This window comes from Dipodomys spectabilis, unplaced genomic scaffold, assembly GCF_019054845.1.
Source record: "Dipodomys spectabilis isolate Male_0828 unplaced genomic scaffold, ASM1905484v1 ptg000046l, whole genome shotgun sequence".
Classification (NCBI taxonomy): domain Eukaryota; kingdom Metazoa; phylum Chordata; class Mammalia; order Rodentia; family Heteromyidae; genus Dipodomys; species Dipodomys spectabilis.
In genome coordinates this window covers 3,950,723-3,955,742 of record NW_024870723.1, presented here as the reverse complement: position 1 = coordinate 3,955,742, position 5,020 = coordinate 3,950,723, and the positions used below count along the sequence as shown (strand labels likewise).

General features: G+C 33.7%; 1 non-coding gene across 1 annotated transcript; it reads left to right on the top strand.

Annotated features, from left to right (window-relative positions):
- The first annotated feature begins 4,590 nt into the window (after positions 1–4,590).
- On the top strand, positions 4,591–4,719 carry LOC122107150. Its single transcript, XR_006147295.1, has one exon. It is a non-coding gene; the product is annotated as a small nucleolar RNA SNORA40 (small nucleolar RNA).
- Positions 4,720–5,020: the final 301 nt, after the last annotated feature.

The following is a 5,020-nucleotide window of genomic DNA, read 5'->3' as shown; positions in this document are numbered from 1 at the left end:
TAATCATCTGTGTATTCCTGTAAAATGTATATGCAGTTTATTATTATCTTATTTCTCGCCACACCTACCACTTCATAAATACTCAATTGACATTTGTCAACTGACAATGAAGAATTTACCTAAATTCAGTGCTCCAAGTTTCATGTGTGGAAAAATTTTTAAAAAGAATGGAGTGATAACACTGACCTCTCCAGACCTTTTACAAGTCATTCTAAGCAATGTGTATTGCATGCATTTGAACATAAAGCAGAATACTCCAATGGCAACGAAATAAATGTAGATGAAATCATTTGCCAAAATGTGAGCCACCAAACACCAAACCCAACTCAGGATAGTTATAAGAAGGAAAATGCAAAGGAACATTAAAATATAGTATTGTTCTTAATTAGTTCAGTAACCTAATGAAAGGTAAGAAAAGATCTAGCTAGGAAAAGGATGTGTAAAAATAGGTCAGATTTGTTCTACAACGGAAGAAGTATGAATGCATCATTACACTTGTCCTGCTCAGGAAAAGACCATCATAAGCCTAAAAATATCACCCGTGTGGTTTTTGAGGTACGCCCATTGTTGAGATGGACACATCCGGGTGTATTAAATTGAAGCAATTAGACATTTACGTCATATAAACTCATCTGTCTTGTCTCAATCTCATGCCGATCAAGTCTACTCTCTGCTAATTTATCTTTCCACTTATCTGGTCTATTGGGAGAAAATGTACTTTCCAGGCTGACAGGAAACTCAATCTATGTTAGATTTATATTTCTCAGTGCAAATTAGCACATTGTTATTCTCCTTATATTTCAGCCTCTTGCGAGTTTTCCTGATGAGAACCATTGCTGAATTGGATAAACACAGAAATACTTTTAACAATGAATTATTGGAACAGTTAAGTGGAGGAAGAAGTCACTGGATACATTTGGCTGTACCAGTGTTGGCACTACATGAGACCAGTGGAACCAACCAGGTAACTGACTGACTAAACTTGTTTGAGTTTTTCTTTTATTTTAAATTCCACAGCTACCAGATGCTTATTAAATTAGCCTTTGTTGCTGCCATAGTAAGAACAAACAATGCAGTTGGAAATAAATCTCTTTGTCTAAGACTCTGTGGCTAAAAATTCTTCTTTAAGAAGGAAGATTAGGAAAATCTGATAATTAAGGAGAACTATAGAAGACACTGTGATTGTCTTTTATTAAATTTTAACAGAAAAAGAAGCTGTTTGATTCTTTTTAAGAAAAGAGAAAAGATAACTGAATTGATGTCCATCTAATTCTGGACATTTGCCTTTGTTATCCCACACAGAATTAAATGAATGAGTAAAAGTCTGAACTTTTGAATCTACATCCAGTAAAGCTAGGTACCATTTTTTCTAGCACTTTCTTCCATTCCATTTCACCTCTTTCTTGCCTGGGATGCATTTCCACTGAGGGCACAAGAAGATCGATCATTCTGCATCATATTAAATGAGCACTGACAGATGACATAGTTTGTTTACATAGAAAGTCCCAAGGCTGAACAAAACAAACATTCAAATTAACATATAGATTTATCAAGATTTAAACATAAAAGAACAATTGAAATATCCATTTTATTTTACCTATCAGAAAAAAAACTTTCCAAACAAAAATAAAATAATTCTATTTTTAGTGCCATTTAAGAAATTAGCAATGATTCTTTTTTGATAATGATCATCTAAGAACTAACCCAAATCTACAAAATATTGCTGAGGGAAATCAAAGAATATTTTTCTATAAGTAGAAATTTTTTGGAACTGAGGAACCTGTCTCTCCATTTTTTGAGGATTAACTCGTATTTGACTCTTACTCTTCTCAGGCGCTTTTACTTTTTGACCAACTTCTCTTTCTCTTCTCATGATTCTTCTTAGACTGGTTTGCTCACTAAGAATCAGATCCATTTGGCCATTGTTGCTTCAAGACTGATCAATTATAGTGCCAAAAACCAAATAATTCTATCCATTGTCCTCACACCTCTAAATTCCACATCCAATAACAAGCCCTTTCATGTTTTATGTAAGCTGATTCCTCTTTCTGGACAATAGTCATCTCACTTCCACTTGCCTCAAAACATTCCCTTTTGGGAAAATGTCTTCCTTATTTACAGGAACCAAGTAGGATTAGCTGAAAGTACACTTCTGAAAATGAAGCAATGGAAAGATGGGAACATAGCTCAGGACTAATACTAATACCTTGTTGGTTCTATAATCCTACAGAAGACTGAGACTTGTTTATATTAGAATGTATTTTTTTTATTTGCATTGTTTTTAAATGGTAGTTCTCTCCATGTTCTCCTTTTCATTTTCCTATTCTTTCCCTTTAACTCTACTCCATTACTTTAAGTGGTATTTTGTTGTTGTTGTTGTTGAACTTTAACTTTGCCTTTCTAAGGAACTACATTATTTGAATTCTCTCTCAACTTTGCAATATTTTAAGTATTACATACCTATCAATCAACTTATTTACTTAAGTGTTTATAATCTAGCTTCAAGATATAGAGGAAAATATGGATCCTGTATTTCTCTGGGCCTGACTTACTTCATATAATGTAATTTCCCAAGCCTTGCTATTTTTTCTTTCTTTCTTTTTCTTTCTCTCTTTCTCTCTCTTTCTCTTTCTTTCTTTCTTTTCTTTCTTTTGTTCTTTCTTTCTTTCCTTCCTTCCTTCTTTCTTCTTTTCTTTTTTGTCTGCTTCTCTCTCTTTTCTTTTTTCCAAATGGTACATTTGTAAATTTTGTCTAATGGAATATTGAGATTTTTATTAAATACTTCTTAACATCATAAATCTGGAGAGTCCTAAGAGAGTTTCAGGCAGGTGAAGGGGTCTATTACAGTGAAGAACACGAAGAAGTAGATTCTCTGTAAACCTTATCAGAGAGTCAAAAACACCCTAGAGGTTAGAATAACAGACCTCCCATAATCTCCATGGCTAAACACAGTAACCCATGCAACATTTGTATCGCAAATCAAATTCATTCTCCACAAAACAAAGCCTAACAGATTGAAAATTTATTAGCATCCATTGTGTTGTGATGATGGCTTTTAAAGTGATTCACATCACATGTGTAAAATGCACAAATACATTTCACCATCGCAAAATCTGTGGCATTTTGGTCGTATATAATGACAGATTTTATCTAACACAGGATGCTGCCTCTTTTTATTGCTCCCTGCCAAGAGAATGCTTGGAATGTTATTATTGGTTTAATATAATAATAAAATGAGATTGCACTTGCTACACAAGCCAGAAGGATACCCATATTGAAAAAGGGAAATTAATTGATTTCTCTGAGGACATAAACTACTCTTATGTGACTTTAAGAATAAAGGGTGTTTGAGTAATCACATTTTGAGGTATCTATTCTCCAAATACTGCTTTAGCAATACAAATAATAATGACTCTTTTATCCAAGAAACAGAAAGGGTTATATTTGTTTTCATTGAGTCTGTATGAATTCCAAGGTGACCTACAGGACTAGATGGGGCTGTGAGAACAGTGAATAGAAAATTCTTAGGGATTAGCCTTGGGTTACACTAAATATTTTAGTTTCATAAGGCTTGACTCTCATTTCTTTGTCAGTAAATAAATCCATAGAAGATGTGAGTATGTAGTGATTAGACTACCTAATGCTTTGTATCTCTCCTAGGGAATTCTATCTGTAGGAGAAAAATGAGCCTTGTTGAAATCAAATTACTTTTTATACATTTTTTTAAATCATCAAGGAGGGAAGAAAAAAATCTAAGTGGTTTTGTACCATTTCCTCACTATTTTGTGAACAATTAGCAGATGAATGCATGTAAAAGTGAATGAGATGTGCAACCCAGCAGCAAGTAAGGATTTATATTGCTACTTGGTGAGGACAAATTACCTATTCCCAGGAAAGCACAGTGACTGGAAATATATGTACCTTCAGTAAGATTCGAAACCATCATATCTGCACTACATTAGCCATGCATCTTTAGACAAAATCTCTAGCCTTTCTTGATTTATATTCTTTTTTGTAGTTTAGGAAATATTAATAATATCTTCTCTGTGACTCATATGGTTATATGAGTAAATATATATTAGGTCTTACAATGCTGTTTGACCCACAGTAAGCTCCATGTAAATATTAGACATTGTTTTAAAACAGAAATTCTACCACTGCTACTTGAACTTTGATCCGTCTCATAATTCTCTTTCCTATATCCAAGTCTATGATACTCAATAAGTGGCTGCTGAAATGGTGCTCTGAAATTTGGCTGTTTGATTTTTATCTTTTTTAGGGAGACTCTTAAACAGAGGTAGAGGAGGAGCCATTGAATTTTCTGTTTCACCAGTTTCCCAATTTCCAAACATTAGACACTTTAATAGGACATCACATAGAAAGTTAACATATTAAATGAAAATGGTACCCTATCCTACAAGTAAAGGAGTAAAGGATTAGGAGTTTTATTTCAGTGAGCTTTGATATGATTACTTGGAACAGCCTTTGGCACCCTTCATGGGTCTTTGTGGTTACAAAATGAGTGAGGTGTGTGTGTGTGTGTGTGTGTGTGTGTGTGTGTCTGTTTGTATGTGTGTCTGTGTATCTGTGTGTATCTGTGTGTGTGTCATTGTTTAATTTGTAATAGAGACTTGCTGATAGGTGCAAAAAATAAATCATCTTTTGCAACCCAGAACTAATTGTCCAATATGAATTTAAGTACCTGTAAGAAGGAGTATGAACCCTATAATCGTTTGAAGTGATGGGTGTGCATTGAGATTGGCTCAAACAGTAAGTTGGATTGTTTAAAATGAAAAAAAGAAAAGGAAAGAACAAAAATGTAAACGACACTTTTGATCGCTCCATTGAGGAAGATGGTATTCTGAATGGAAAAGTGAAGACTCACACCAGAACAAGAAAAAATTACATAAAAATGAAAAGTTATAGTTTGGGGTTCAACTGGATTGTACCCAAATGTGTTTTAAATATCAAACCTGCACAACATATTAAAAATAGTGGTTCCTAGATGGAAATAAAAGCC